Genomic DNA, 17,670 nt, shown 5'->3' with positions numbered 1-17,670 from the left:
TTCGGCATCGTTTGTAGAATTTGGAAATTTCGAAGTTAATTAAGTTTAGATTTGGAGGGTGATTCGTGTTTTTGTTGTTGTTTGACGTGTTTTGAGGGCTCGACTAAGTTCGTATGGTATTTTAAGACTTGTTGGTATATTTTATTGAAGTTTTGGGGGCCTCGCGGGTATTTCGGATGCTTAACGGTTTGAATTTGGACTTAGGCAAATGGCTGAAATTTTCTAATATCTAGTTTTTTCGCACTTGCGGGTATTTATATGATTGGGTTGGGCTGCATGCCATAGCAATATAGCGCTCGGGCTAAAAGCAGCCCCTCTGGAGTCTGCACACCCGAGTGAGTGCAGGTACCTATTGAGTATGAGTGCCGAGGGCTGAGAGCCAAATAATTGAGCCGTTGTGACGAGTTGAGTGACTGTTTCCCTGGGAGGCTGTGCTTGTGTTTCATTTACTGATACACTTAGTTGCTATCTGTCATTTTTGTGAAATTTCTGAAAGATTCTATATCCGGATTACCGGCACTTTAATTGTATAAAACTGATTTAACTTAAACTGCCGGATTTGAAAGCATGTCTATTCTTTGCTGGAATTATCAAAAATGAACTGTATTTGTATAGCTTGTCACTACCTTCTCGGTTCCTTATTTATTTTGTTACTTACTGAGTTGGTTGTACTCACGCTACACCCTGTACTTCGTGTGCTGATCCAGGTGTTCCCGATCGTAGCGGGTGTTGATATTTGAGCGGCTGATTCCGGAGACTATCGAGGTAGATGCATGGCATTCACAAGTCTTGGCTCTCCTTCATTATCTTATTCGCATTTCAGTTCTTATTCCTTAGATGTTGTATTAGACTGCTCCTGGTAAAGATGCTCATGTACTCAGTGACACCCCGATGTCGGGCTATTTTTCCTCACTTATGCTTTGGGTTTTACCCCATTTTTATGAAAAACTCCGGTTATTTTAAATATCTTAAATTCATTCCTTTTAAGTGTTGAAAGTGTTTTGGAAATGCCGGCTTGCCTAGTATCGCGATAGGCGCCATCACGATGGTTTAGGTTTTGGGTCGTGACAGAAGTCATTGTTGCATGTTACCTCTCCTAGTGTTGAGTAACTCTTATTTGACATCGTTGTTATGCATTATCTCTCTCATCATTGAGTTATTCTTACTTGAAACCATTATTACTTGTCATGTTTTTCATTGTGAGCTTGTTCTTCAGTTTCTTGGTGTTTTGAAATTCTTGTGTTGATTTACTTGTCGTACTCTTGTGTCATTATTATAGTTGTTGTACTCAGTATTGTTGAGCCGAGGACTATGTGTGGTTGTGGTGATGGAATTGTTTCAAGGAAATGTCATGGCATATGGGAACACATGGTGCGAGTCGTTATATTATGTTGTTATGTTTTAGCACACCTGATATTGTTGAGAGGATTGTCGGGGTGTTCGCACGTGAGTTGTCTGTGTTATTGTATTATTGATAATTGCACATGAAACGTGACAAGGCGGGCTATATATATATATATATATATATACACATGTGTGTGGGGGGGGGGGGTTTGCGCATGTGGCGACACAAGGTGGAAATATTATTATGCGCGTGTGGTGAGACAAGGTTGGAATTTACTTTATTGTTGCGCATGCGGCGAAACAAAGGGGGCTATTGTTAATGATGATATTTGTATAGTGGTGTGCCTATCTTGTGTGAGTCATGCATAATATTGTTTCGTTGTATTGGTTCCTATGTGTCATTCGTTGTCTCTGATCTTACTTGATTGACTCGAGCTATGATAGTACTCTTGCACAAGCGTTCATCGAAATATATCACTTATGTTAGTCCAGGAATATGAACTTTGATGTTTGATGATCATTTACATGTATTCTTGTATACCTTCCTTCTGTATGAGATATTGCTACTATTAGTACGTGAGTTGCCTTTGCGGTTATGAGGTATTGTTAAATCTAACATGTGAGTTATCCGTGCGGATATGAGATATTGTCACTCTCTTAGCACGTGAGTTGTCCGTAAAGATATTAGATATTGATGGTATTGGCACGTGAGTTATACGTGTGGCACGCGAGTTTTCCGTGCGGTTGTGATTTATAATGTAGGCACAAGATGCCAAGTGATTGGGGTTCCTGACTTGGGACCCTTGAATCGAGGTTATGAGGTGTGGTACCTCGGAGAAATTCTCTTATAATGAAAGCGGGTTGTTTTAGTGGGATGTTACTTATTTTTCCCTACTTGGTTTCACCGGACTTTATCTGTATTCTGCTTACCTCACGACGTATTTACCTGTTGACTCTCTGTCGTTAATTCTTGTTCTAGTTCTTATTGCAAGTATTGTAGAAACATTCTTATCATGTTTAGCTTTATATTGTTCCTTGTTACTTTTATATTCATACTTGTATAGGTTATTATGTCAGTAGGTGTCTTGGCTATTCCTCATCACTACTCCACCGAGGTTTGTCTTGATACTTATAAGGTACCGCTGTGGTGTACTCATGATACGCTTGCTGCACATTTTTATGTAGATCCACGTACCTCGGAGCGTGTTGATTATTAGTTAGCAGATCGAGTGTTGCTGTGGAGACTCAAGGTATATCTGCTGTCACGTTCGCAGGTTTCGGTGTCACATTCTGAAGTTTTATTTTGTACTATTTATTTCTATTTTGGAACTGTTGTATTTAGAGATTTTCTAGTGAACTCAGTAGAGCTTATGACTTGTACTACCGATTTTGGGATGTTATATATCTACTTTAGATTGTTGGCATTATACAGAAATTTCAGGTTCATGTTTAATAGTTGATTTGTTGAAATCTGTTATTAATTCAGTAAGTGTTAGGCTTACCTAGTCTAAGAGACTAGGTGCCATCACGACTTCTATGGAGGGATTTTGGGTCGTGACAGGTGCCTTCTATGCTTCGACCCGCAACACCCGGGGTCTTCTTCCCTTATATTCATTAACTTGCATATGATCACCTCAACCTAGGATTATGTAGATGAGACTAGTTCGGTATCTTAAAGTTAGAAATTTAAGTGTCCTTTGAGTGAGTATATGTTTGCCTCTGTTTAAGTATGATGGAATTTGCCTTCCTTGTTGCACTCAATACTTGGGACATTCACTAGTAGAAATCATGTTGGTAGGACCTTGTCGTATTTGTTTTGCTTAGTTTTGCATCCTTGAACCTAGTTTATAATACTTGCGTCTAGAAATTGCTTATAGGAATTTGTACTCGTAGGAACAATTGGTAAAGAATAAGGCAATCAATATTTCTAACTAAGAAGGAATTGGGTATGATGGTTTGGGCCACTTGTCGCTGCAGTTTCTGGGCTTTTGACCACGATGGAGATTCTACCTAGGTCCATAATTATTTATTGTTTGATTGTGTATTTATTTATCTCGGGTATGTATTATTTTTATTTCTTGCATTTGGTCTGTAATAATTCAGTTGTAAACAACGATAGGGATATAGTGAATATTGGGGATGAGCTTTACTTTTGATAGATAACATGCTTATAGGATTGGATGGGTAGAAACCATGCCTATAGGAGTTTAAATTATATAATTATACGCTATGTGTCACTTATATGCTTAGCTGATATGTGTTAAAGTTTCTTTATGTATACTTCAGACTTCTTGCTCACCTAGATATTCTGCCCATATGACTTAAAATGATCTCAAATAGAATTATGTCCATAGGTTCTAATTGCTCAGGCGTTGTAATAATGAATCTGTCCACGTTAATTACAACTTGAAAACCTAGAGAGAATGATTTTAGGAAAACATTTCATTAACTCGGTCTAATTACTTAACGATGCAAGAAGCAAAAATCTGTCCCGTTTGCTCTTCCATCTCATGCCTGCCTACCAATTTTGCCTAATAATTTAGAAATTGTGTCTATAAGACTCAACTTAATTATCATGCCTATAGGAATATCATAAATTCATAATTCACGTAATTCAACCAAGCTTGACTAGCAGAGTTACTGTCTTACAATTGGCATGCTTAAGTAAGTTAACAACATTATTAAATCACTGTTGTTTGCCTCTAATTTGCCCGTTTTACACGAGTGTCGACGTGTGAGGTAAACTTGATCTTTGTGTGATACTTGCAAATTTGTTTGAAGTCCCAATATGTTTCCTTATGTGACGCTAATAAGCAAATAAAAATAGAAACTTGAGATTTTCTTTAAGTCTAGAACCATCCCTTTAGAGTAGTGTTCAATGCTTCCAGGACTATAGAAAAAGACGGGTAGCTATTCTAAGAAACGATTTAGAATTAATTAGTGTGCTCTTTAGGTAATACTTAACGATAGTAATGAGGGTAGTTGGAGATAATACACACATTACCTGAATAGCTATTGCATTTTGGCTATAAAAATCTTAGCAAGCTTTGTACAAGAATTGATCCATTAGGCTTAAAAACTTAGGTGCTCTTTAATATAATTAAGTAGTTTTTTAAATATTTGTTACAACTCTTACCTGTTTGAATTCCCTATCTATGATTAGATCCAAGTAATCATTTGCTTTAAGTTGATTGGAATATTTGACCATGTAGAATTAATTAACATAGTATTAATAACCCAATTATCTCACGTAGTTTAAATTTCAGCTAGAAACTACATTTGTAGACCTCGAAGAGTACTTAACATCTTCTTTTCGAGGTAATTTGAACCCTTACCCGATCATTGATTACGCAAACTAGTCAAACCGAAGTTATTTTTAAACATGTGTCCTAACGCACCTTAAAATCCGTTAGGTGACGACTCCTCTTTTTTAATATTCTTCGAGAGAGTTGTCATATATCGAAACTCGCTTTTGCGAGACAATGGGGCACGGCGGCATGGAGACTTCGTTGGGAATACTATCACGACCCAAAAATCTCAATCAGTCATGATGGCGCCTAACACACTAGCTAGGCAAGTCGAATAATGAACCAAAATACCATAAATAATAGAATTAACATCATCCAATACATGATAAATCCCCCATAAGAGGTAAATAGAGAGTCATGAGCTCTAAGATTGAAAGAAAATACTAGTTTGAAAGCGAAATAGCAACACTGTCTAACATAAGGACAACAATACACTATGGTAAGAGATGCCAAGACTGCGATCGACGATGCAACTCTACCTCGTCTCTCGATGGTCAAATCAGCTACCAAACTCCGCTACTGATGACCGGGTCTGACACCTGGATCTGCACAATGAAGTACAGAGTATAGCATAGGTACAACCGGCCCTAGGTACTCAGCAAGTATCATAACTAACTTCGGCGAGGTAAAAGCAGCAAAAATTATAAATGATACTTGTTGTAACCTATACAGTTCGTAAATTTAACAAGTACAAAACAGAAATATGATCAAATCATGAAACCACGGATAAAACCACTTTAGGGCTCATAATTACTCAAGTACTCTGCTCAGTCAATAATCCAACATATAAAGATGATATGCAAGTAAATCAGTTAACTAATCATAGAAATTGCAAGTAAAGATGAAATGCAATAACCAAATAACATTGGCCAGATTGTCCTAAGAATTTCCAATACAGTACATGTCACGACCCAAACCGATGGGCCGCGACGGGCACACGGTACCTTACTCAACTGAGTACCAATGTAACGTATCTTTTTGTATCATACTCTTATAGGTAAATAAAATGGAAAGACTGCCATGAGATAACTAGAATAAAAAATGAGGGAATACTCATCATAGGATGACCCAACATGTAATACAAACTTATACATATGACATATGGTATAAGAAGAAAATGATCACTCCCACACTGAACATAGGCCGACAAGGCCATACAATCTTTAATATACATGATGACATATGTCTAAAAGCCTCTAAGAGTAGATAAATACCATAAAAGTCGGGACAGGGCCCCGCCATACTAATCAATACATGTCCAAATCATACTGACCAAATAAGCAACTCCGGAGCAAATGGAGCGCACCAACATCTTTCCCTGAGCTGATAGCCTACTTGGAGGACTCTCAACCTGTCTATCGGGACCTGCGGGCATGAAATGCAGCGTCCTCAGGCAAAAGGGACGTCAGTACAAATAATGTACTGAGTATGTAAGGAATGAAAATCAGTAAATAATAGACATGAGAGAAACATGGAGTAAAAGACTCAACATGTAAGTCTGAATAGCTCTGTAAATCATTTCATATTTATAATGTCATGCATATGTGTATAAATGTCATACCATGCATATGTATATGCGTTCATAACATTATCAGGCCTTTGAGGGCATCCCATCATATCATCTCGGCCATTGTGGGCAAATCATCAACGTATACCAACTGATCAGGTGGTGGTGCGTATATAACGCCATAACCTTTTTCCCATATACCATATACATATAATATACCCATATATAACGCCATCTGGTCATGGATCAATGTACATGTATAAATAAATAAAATGCATAAGAAATACGTTAATAAGATTTCTCGGAATATCATAAAATCAATATGCCTTTCGGATAAACTTTATCAAATACGTATTTTTCTGAGACCCATGAACAGAAGATATAATAATAAGACACATGGGGAATCAAGAACATAGGAACCCCTAGCACTTCTATGAATAGAGTCATTTATGAAAGTTGCGCATTTGCTCATTTCGTTTATATCATATGGATCATACCAAAAGGAAAGCAGGGATAGCCTTAGCATACCTGAACTGATTCTCTTGACAATTCCACTAACCCACGTCTTTTGCGAAAAACACGTAACGGCAAATCGAAGTAGGGAAAAATCCATATGACATTCTTGAGAAAGATTGTGCCGGACATTCTTAGAATTACATCTCACGCTGCTGTAGCGTTATGGAATTTTGTATCAATTCACGTTGCTATCTTTTTGTATAAGTTGTTGAAGCAATTTACATTGCCATAGTAGATTCGTATAATATCACGTGTCCCTTTGAATTTAAGAAGTCTTTTACCTTAATGAGGTAAAGACATCTCTTTAAAATTGTTGATTGATGGGCCCCACTTTGTGGCTTAGTTGGCCAAAGAATTTCCTCTAAATATGCCATCTTGCATACAAACTACATAGTCATTATTTGCCAAGCCTTTTGCTGCCACATGTGAGGCCCATTAGGCTTATCCAACACATTCTAATTAATTAATTAGTCTCCCATTAAAAATCAATAGTTACCCATATATCCACATAATTAAGAATTATCTCAAATTACTTAAAATACTAATCACTTTAACATACTTTATACACCTTACTATTATGGTCATGTGGTACCTTGTATGGCACAAGTCCATAAATACCGGGTATTATAGCTCGGATCATATTTTATCTCAAAATATCAAACTTCGACTAAACTCATTTTCTTTGATTCGCTTACCCTGTCACCTTCACGAATTTACTTATCACTTGTTTAAAATAGCATAATACTTATAATCTCAAAATAATCTCATTCTCGAGCTTATATCAATTTACTTATAGCGTACTTTCACGCACGAAAATATGGGGTGTAACATCATTCCCCCCTTTGAAACATTCGTCCTCGAATGTTGATCGATGCACTTATCTTTATCATAACCTATAGCTCTTGTGAATACTTTAGTACTCTCCTTGCCATCTAGGCAACTGTTTTGTAAATAAATCCAAAGGCCATGGCATTCTCCCATTTATGCCTCTTTCTCACACCATGACTTGTGGTCTGCTACCAAACTCCAGGTTACTCTCGTTGCTTATCCTATATGTATAAATCTATGTCCTTTAATGCTTCTTCATCACTGTTCATCTTAAGAATGATGGTCTATTCTTATCTCATACTTTGTAACTTTTATCCATCCATTGTTGATTCGCCTCAATGTTGATTTGCAATCTACTACTAATAACTTGGCCTCTTATGTAACACTGCCGCTAGGGCTCACATCTCCTCGGGGAACATCTGAAATGATTAGACTGATCCACCTAGGGGTGATACTATACTTCCATAACTGTATTTCATAGCATTACAATGTGATTCATCTTACGGGGGGTATTCTAATCTCGTGCCGTCCATGAAATATTTTTTTTTCAAATTATTATTCAATCGAAGGTCCAAATGTCATCCTTTATCTATTACAATTACACCCTTATTCTACTATTAGGGTAGCATTCCATCTCTTCTAAATGTTACTAGTCTTAGACTCCTTTGAGTTCATTCAAGCTATACTACGCTTTCTATAACTTAGACAAACCATCAGTTCTTTTGTTTTCAGGGGCTTAATCCCGAGAACTTATCCACTCTCGTCACCTTCTCCTTCACCTTTTCTTATCCTTAGTCCTTTCTTCCTAAAACCTTGTCGCTTCACTATACTTTAGCTTGCGATCTACTCATATCTATTTATACTACTTGTTACCTTCCTTCAACTTGCTTGCAACATAGATTTCCTTATTTTATTCTGGAACATCAAGCGAGACATCACATCGTCTCTAACTTTTCTTTACTCTCTTGACTAGGCCTCTCAATACCTAGAACCCATAGGTTGGAAGATATGCCACTGACGACGACGCTACCATTCCTGGATGCTGAGTCCCAGCACTTCTAGCCTTCTATCTGTAGTATGGATTATTCGCAATCTTTTGCATTTAAGTATCTCTTACGTTGTTTACCTTTACCTTATTTACCTTAAAATCTCGCATCACATCTTCTATCTCTTTCATGACCTTGCTTTTACGCATGTATAATTCATATCCATAACTTGAAGCTCTATTATAATACTTGCACCTCTGGTGTATACACAATCCGGTGGGAGATTCATTCTAACTTCTTATGAGGCTAGTACTCTTCTAACTGGCTTTATCATAGAGATATTATAGAATATAGTTGGTGTACTATCTCTCTTGTACTTCTAATATTAAGAGTGATTCTACAATGTTTTCAATCACGATCTCTATAATTTTCTAGGTCCAATAATCAGACTCCTGATTTTCTTCCCTCTTACCAATCTTTATGTAGGCTTAAGCTATCTTCCGATCTGCAGCTCATGGTATTAGTCATTACTTTAGCCTTTCATAGACACTATGGAATATCCATGATACAATCTTTTAACAATTCAATCCTTTGTCTATGACCTAGACTCAATTCTTTCTTTTAACTTATACCGGAGTCTTCTACGGTTGTATGATTGTCAACATATATGTTGCATGGATAATATTCCGAAATCTTGAGTGCATTCATAACGTAACTAACTCTGGATCATCGATCGAATAATTCCTTTCATTCCCTTCAACTTTCTCTAAAATGTAAGCAATTACCTTTCCTGGCCGTTCTGCCAATTGTTGCATGAATACTTGGCTTATCTTAGTGCCCACACATATTGGAATTCCATACAACCCATATGATCTTGAATATCACCTTTTGAATTTTTTCTTCTTCCCGTTCATTAGACACATTAGGTGCCTCTTTCTTATGAAGTGCATCCAATGTTGTTGTGAGACTGTTGTTACAAGACCATTTCTTCTTCAAGTTACTATGTTTACGTTGAAGCCTTCTTCCTTATTTCCTTATCTAGTCTTTCATTGTAGTACATAGGGAGGATCTTCTGACTCTTGTAAAGCTGTGAGATTATTACATCGTATACTCGACAGAATTTTTGATGTCCTTCCTCGCCTGTATTTATACGTAGTTACTTATTTCCACGCCCTTGTGCTTGTAGGGTTGCTTCAAAACTAATATTTTGACTGTCTTCCCAGTGGCATTCTCTTTTATTTCCGTAAGACTCATACGGTAACTTTAACTACCCCAACTCCTATCTGAATATTTCTCAAGGATCACGATGTCGTATCTGCGAGACTGAATTCCCCATGTTGGGGTTCACTATGTTTATCTTGCACGATTTGTTGATTTGTATGTATCCTCTTGTTGGCCCATTCTCATATCAATATTCTGCATAATCTTTCTTGGGTTATTTCCTTTGTCTTAACTTACCTCTCGCACTGGCTCCTTATTTTCCATAACATCCCGAGCAGGAACCCTTATTTTCTTTCTTTGACGTCATGCTTGCATAAAGTTTTGGAATCGTAGCATATTTGAAGGATTCGGATAAGTGCAATCTCATTCCTTTCTTATTTTTATTGCATTCTTCCTTTACCATTCCATAGTTACTAGAACCACTTAATCCTGACTTAATGCCACATCACTCCATATCCCCCCCCCCCTAGGGGAGTACTAAGATTTAGAGCTACGACGATCTACCTATAGATATTTTACCTCTTCATCTTTGGCGTCTTTTCACATCATCAATGACCCTTACTCGCCTTCCGGTAATCCTTCTGTTCCAAGGATAACAAAATTCCTTACTCACGAGGGTGACACCTAGTATAACTGTCACACATAGTCCCTTAAGCTTAACATTGCTCACTTTGCTTGCTTGTAGGGAAGCGTCTTCCTGAATGACCTTTAAAGGTTATTCTTCTGTCGTCCATTCTATTATCGTTGGAACGCAATCTCTGAATTTCTCACGATGCCAACTATTATCAAATCACTCAGTCCCTAATTCATGTTTAGTTTATCTTGTTCACCAGTCCATACTGATTTCTATTATTCTGGGGTCTAACTTTTCCTTTTGGGAATCACGTTAGAGTCATGAACTTATTTCTCAAAATGAGGGTATGACTTTATGGCCTATACTCTTTCGTTGTCTCAAGGCCTGTCACATCTCGTCTTTTCCTCCACTTGACTATAGACTCTGTAATACTATCATTTTTTTTGATCTACCGTTATCATCCATGTATCACATCTTACTCATAGTGCTTCATTAGATCTCTTCTTATCTCCCTACTAACATTTCTGTCTATCACTTTATTCTGAAAACTTCAACAAGGAATTCTTTTGCTTTTAACTCCCCTTGCTCCATCTACTGGCTCTTCGGGTTGCCTAACATTCTCTCTCTACTAGGGACGGGAGACACACTAAGATAATATTTATCCCTTCCAGACTTCCAGTGCCTATCTTTGTAGTACTCATATCTAGTTGTACTATTTTAGATTGTACCATCTGGGTGTCCCAAACAATCCATTCACTATTGTTGGTTACTCTAACCCGAGCCAGATCCTGATATCCCATCTTTCTCTTAAACTATATATGTCAGCTCTCATAGGCCATAATTGAGATGGGTGTGGCTAATTGTATATACCTCTGTTACTGTGGAAGGTAACTCAAAATGCTTATATTTCTCTGCCTGATGGTAAGTACTGATAATCTTCATTAGCTGGGTAACTCGAACCCTTTTTCATCTTGCTTCTTTTACTTGTTGAAATTTGTATCTATCTTTTGAATCTCTCACTGCCTTTCACCATAGGGGTGGATAGATATTCTTGCCTTAAGGCTTCTTATCAAGAAGCTTACACGTCTTTGTACACACATGTTCTGCTGAAGACCTCACATTTACCAATCATAAGAATGACGAAATCGAGTTCCTCTGACTCAATTCTTCCACAGCTACATTCAATTTCTTACCAATTATCTTTCTGGATGCAGGCATAACTGAGCTCTACCACACGATCTAGAGTAAGAAGAAAGAGCGACAATACAAAATGTCCTGTAGCCTCCTAATTATAAGTGCGGTGCACAACACACCCATAAACAAGACTCTACTAGACACGGGTTGTAAACTCCAAAGGATAGAACTACTCTGATACCACTTTTATCACGACCCAAACCAATGGGCCGTGAAAGGTACCCGGTACCTTACTCAATCGAGTACTAACGTAACGTATCTTTTCGTATCATACTCTTTTAGGTAAATGAGATGGAAAGAGTGTCGTAAGATAACTAGAATAAAACATGAGGGAGTACTCATCATAGGACGACCCAACATGTAATACAAACTTATACATATGACATATGATATAAGAAGAAAATGATCACTCCTACACTAAACATAGGCCGACAAGGCCATACAATCTTTCATATATATGACATATGTCTACAAGCCTCTAAAAGTAGATAAATACCATAAAGGTCAGGACAGGGCCCCGCCATACTAATCAATACATGTCCAAATCATACTGACCAAATAAGCAACTCCGGAGCAAATGGAGTGCACCAACATCTTCCGCTGAGCTGATAGCCTAATTGGAGGACTCTCAACCTGTCCATCGGGACCTGCGGGCATGAAATGTAGCATTCCCATGCAAAAGGGACGTCAGTACAAATAATGTACCGAGTATGTGAAGAATGAAAATCAGTAAATAATAGTCATGAGAGAAACATGGAGTAAAAGACTCAACATGTAAGTCTGAATAGCTCTGTAAATAATTTCATATTTATAATGTCATGCATATGCGTATAAATGGCATATCATGTATAGGTGTATGCGTTCATAACATCATCAAGCCTCTGAGGGAATCCTATCATATCATCTCGGCCACTGTGGGCAAATCATCAGCGTATACCAGTTGATCAGGTGGTGGTGTGTATATAACGCCATAACCTTTTCCCATATCTCATATACATATAATATACGCGTATAAAACGTCATCTGGTCATGGGTCAATGTACATGTATAAATGAATAAAATACATAAGAATTACGTTAATAAGATTTCTCGGAATATCATAAAATTAATATGTCTTTCGGATAAACTTTATCAAATACGTATTTTTCTGAGACCCATGAACGAAAGATATAATAATAAGACACATGGGGAATCAAGAACATAGGCACCCCTAGCACTTCTATGAATAGAGTCATTTATGAAAGTAGTGCATTTGCTCATTTCGTTTGTATCATATGGATCATGCCAAAAGAAAAGCAGGGATAGCCTTAGCATACCGAACTGATTCTCTTGACAATCTCTCTAACCCACGTCTTTTACAAAAAACACGTAACGGCGGATGAAAGTAGGGAAAAATCCATATGATATTCTTGAGAAAGATTGTACCGGACATTCTTATAATTACATCTCACGTTGTTGTAGCGTTATGGAATTTTGTATCAATTCACGTTGCTATCTTTTTGTATAAGTTGCTGAAGGAATTTACATTGCCATAGCAGATCCGTATAATATCACATCTCCCTTTGAATTTAAGCAGTCTTTTACCTTAATGAGGTAAAGACATCTCTTTAAAATTGTTGATTGGTGGGTCCCACTTTTTGGCTTAGTTGGCCAAAGAATTTCCTCTAAATATGCCACCTTGCATACAAACTACAGAGCCATTATTTCCCAAGCCTTTTGCTGCCACATTTGAGGCCCATTAGGCTTATCCAAAAAATGCTAATTAATTAATTAATCTCCCACTAAAAATTAATAATTACCTAATTATCCACATAATTATGAATTATCTCAAATTACTTAAAATACTAATCACTTTTAACGTACTTTATACACCTTACTATTATGGTCATGTGGTACCTTGTATGGCACAAGTCCAAAAAAATCGGGTAATATAGCTCGGGCCGTATTTTATCTCAAAATATCAAACTTCAACGAAAATCATTTTCTTTGATTCGCTTACCCTCTGACCTTCATGAATTTACTTATCACTTGTTTAAAATAGCATAATACTTATAATCTCATTCCTGAGCTTACATCAATTTACTTATGGCGTACTTCCACGCACGAAAATATGGGGTGTAACATCATTCCCCCCTTTGGAAAGTTCATCCTCGATTATTGACCGATACACTTATCTTTATCATAACTTATAGCTCTTGCGAATACTTTAGTACACTCCTTGCCATCTAGGCAACTGTTTTGTAAATAAATCAAAAGGCCATGGCATTACCCCCTTTAGGCCTCTTTCTCACACCATGACTTGTGGTTTGCTACCAAACTCGAGGTTACTCTCGTTGCTTATCCTATATGTATAAATCTTAGTCCTTTAATGCTTCTTCATCATTGTTCATCTTAAGAATGATGGTCTATTATCATCTCATACTTTGTAACTCTTATCCATCCATTGTTGATTCACCTCAATGTTGATCTGCAATCTACTACTGATAACTTGGCCTCTTATGTAACACTGTCGCTAGGGCTCACGTCTGCTCAAGGAACATCTTAAATGATTAGACTGATCCACCTAGGGGCGATACTATACTTCCATAACTATATTTCATAGCATTCCAATGTGACTCATCTTATGGGGGGTATTCTAATCCCGTGCCGTCCATAAAATCTTTTTTTTTTCAAATTATTATTCAATCGAACGTCCAAACGTCATCCTTTATCTATCACAATTACACCCTTATTCTATTATTAGGGTAGCATTCCATCAGCTCTTTTATTTTCATGGGCTTAATCGTCACCTTCTCACTCACCTTTTCTTATCCTTACTCCTGTCTTCCTAAAACCTTGTCGCTCCACCATACTTTAGCTTGCGACCTACACATATCTATTTATACTACTTGTAACCTTCCTTCAACTTGCTTGAACCATAGATTTCCTTATGCTATTCTGGAACATCAAGCGAGACATCACATCGTTTCTAACTTTTCTTTACTCTCTTGACTAGGCCTCTTAATACCTAGAACCCATAGGGTGGAAGATATGCCACTAACTACGTCCCTACCATTCCTGGATACTGAATCCCAGCACTTCTAGCCATCTGTAATATGGATTATTCGCAACCTTCTGCATTTGCTCCATCTACTGGCTCTTTGGGTTGCCTGACATTCTCTCTATACTAGGGACGGGAGACACATTAAGATAATATTTATCCCTTCCAGGCTTCCAGCGCCTATCTTTGTAGTACTCATATCTAGTTGTACTACTTGAGAATGCACCATCTGGGTGTCTCAAACAATCCATTTACCATTTTGGGTTACTCTAACCCCAACCGGATCCTGATATCCCATCTTTCTCTTAAACTATATATGTCAGCTCCCATAGGGCATAATTGAGATGGGTGTGGCTAATTGTATATACCTCTGTTACTGTTGAAGGTAACTCAAAATGCTTATATTTCTCTGCCTGATTGTAAGTACTGATAATCTTCATTAGTTGGGTACCTCGTACCCTTTTTCATCTTGCTTCTTTTACATGTTGAAATTTGTATCTATCCTCTGAATCTCTCACTACCTTTCACCATAGGGATGGATAAATATTCTTTCCTTAAGGCTCCTTATCAAGAAGCTTACAAGTCTTAGTACACATATATTCTGCTGAAGACCTCACATTTATCCATCATAATAATGACGAAATCGAGTTCCTCTAACTCAATTCTTCCACAGCTACATTCAATTTCTTACCAATTGTATTTTTGGATGTAGGCATCGAGGTATTATGAATAAGATATAGTTTAAAAAATTGAGTTCTTACAATTGAGCTCTACTACACTATCTAGAGTAAGAATAAAGAGTGATAGTCCTGAATGTCATGTAGCCTCCTACTTATAAGTGTGGTGCACAACATACCCATAAACAAAACTCTACTAGACACAGGTTGTAAACTCCCTAGGATAGAACTGCTCTGATACCACTTTTGTCACGACCCAAACAGATGGGCCGCGGCGGGCACCCGGTACCTTACTCAACCGAGTACTAACGTAACGTATCTTTTCGTATCATACTCTTATAGGTAAATGAGATGGAAAGGTTTTCGTGAGATAACTAGAATAAAATATGAGGGAATACTCGTCATAGGACGACCCAACATGTAATACAAACTTATACATATGACATGTGGTATAAGACCAAAATGATCACGCGTACACTGAACATAGGCCGACAAGGCCATACAATCTTTCATATACATGACATATGTCTACAAGCCTCTAAGAGTAGATAAATACCATAAAGATCGGGACGGGGCCTCGCTATACTAATCGATACATGTCCAAATCATACTGACCAAATAAGCAACTCCGGAGCAAATTGAGCGCACCAACATCTTCCGTTGAGCTGATAGCCTACTTGGAGGAATCTCAACCTGTTTATCGGGACCTGCGGGCATGAAACTCAGCATCCCAGGCAAAAGGGACGTCAGTACAAATAATGTACCGAGTATGTAAGGAATAAAAATCAGTAAATAATAGACATGAGAGAAAAATGGAGTAAAAGACTCAACATGTAAGTCTGAATAGTTCTGTAAATCATCTCATATTTATAATATCATGCATATGCGTATAAATGGCATAACATGCATAGGTATATGCATTCATAACATCATCAAGCCTCTAAGGGTATCCCATCATATCATCTCGGCCACTGTGGGCAAATCATCAACGTATACCAGCTTATAAGGTGGTGATGCGTATATAACGCCATAACCTTTTTCCATATCCCATATATATATAATATACGCGTATATAACGCCATCTAGTCATGTGTCAATGTACATGTATAAATGAATAAAATGCATAAGAAATACATTAATAAGATTTCTCAGAATATTATAAAATCAATATGCCTTTTGGATAAATTTTATTAAATACGTATTTTTCTGAGACCCATGAACAAAAGATATAATAATAAGTCACATGGGAATCAAGAACATAGGCACCCCTAGAACTTCTATGAATAGAGTAATTTATGAAAGTTGCGCATTTTCTCATTTCGTTTTATCATATGGATCATGCCAAAAGGAAAGCAGGGATAGCCTTAGCATACCTGAACTGATTCTCTTAACAATTCCTCTAACCCACGTATTTCGCGAAAAATACGTAACGGCGGAGCGAAGTAGGGAAAAATCCATATGATATTCTTGAGAAAGATTGTACCGAACATTCTTAGAATTACATCTCGCAATGTTGTAGCGTTATGAAATTTTGTATCAATTCACGTTACTATCTTTTTGTATAAGTTGCTGAAGCAATTTACATTACCATAGCAGATCCGTATAATATCATATCTCTCTTTGAATTTAAGAAGTCTTTTACTATAATGAGGTAAAGCCATCTCTTTAAATTGTTGATTGGTGGGCCCCACTTTGTGGCTTAGTTGGCCAAGGAATTTCCTCTAAATATGCCACCTTGCATAAAACTACAGAGTCATTATTTCCCACGCCTTTTGCTGCCAAATTTGTGGCCCATTAGGCTTATCCAAAAAAATGCTAATTAATTAATTAATCTCCCACTAAAAATCAATAATTACCGAATTATCTACATAATTAAGAATTATCTTAAATTAATTAAGTACTAATCATTTTTAACATACTTTATACATCTTACTATCATGGTCATGTGGTACCTTGTATGGCACAAGTCCATAAATACCGGGTATTATAGCTCGGACCGTATTTTATCTCAAAATATTAAACTTCGACGAAATTTATTTTCTTTGATTCACTTACCCTCTCACCTTCACGAATTTACTTATCACTTGTTTGAAATAGCATAATACTTATAATATCAAAATAATCTCATTCCTGAGCTTACATCAATTTACTTATGGCGTATAACAGTACCAAGCCACTGATTAGTTTTCCTCAATACGCATGCACGCCATCAAGAGAGAAATACACGTGCTGCACGGACAACTCACGTTCTAATAATATCAACCGCACGGATAACTCACGAACTGCACAGACAACTCATGTGCCAATAATACTAATCACACGAACAACTCACGTGCCAACAATCACAATTCACCCGGTGTGGTCACAAGCTAACAACACAATTTGCCCGGCGTGGTCAGAGGCACCTAGTCCAAATCATATTATACATAAGCAAGTATACAAGATTACATGTATATGATTAATGAATATTATATT

The 17,670-nt window shown here is 37.2% G+C and overlaps 1 long non-coding RNA gene across 1 annotated transcript; it reads right to left on the bottom strand.

Moving 5' to 3' along the window:
- Positions 1-11,914: 11,914 nt before the first annotated feature.
- On the bottom strand, positions 11,915-16,790 carry LOC138905580 (uncharacterized). Its single transcript, XR_011413569.1, has 3 exons — positions 16,569-16,790; positions 15,811-15,902; positions 11,915-12,125 (listed from the first exon to the last, which is right to left on the bottom strand). It is a non-coding gene; the product is annotated as an uncharacterized lncRNA (long non-coding RNA).
- Positions 16,791-17,670: the final 880 nt, after the last annotated feature.

This window comes from Nicotiana tomentosiformis, chromosome 2 (genome assembly GCF_000390325.3).
Source record: "Nicotiana tomentosiformis chromosome 2, ASM39032v3, whole genome shotgun sequence".
NCBI lineage: Eukaryota > Viridiplantae > Streptophyta > Magnoliopsida > Solanales > Solanaceae > Nicotiana > Nicotiana tomentosiformis.
This window is presented reverse-complemented; position numbering and strand designations above follow the sequence as displayed.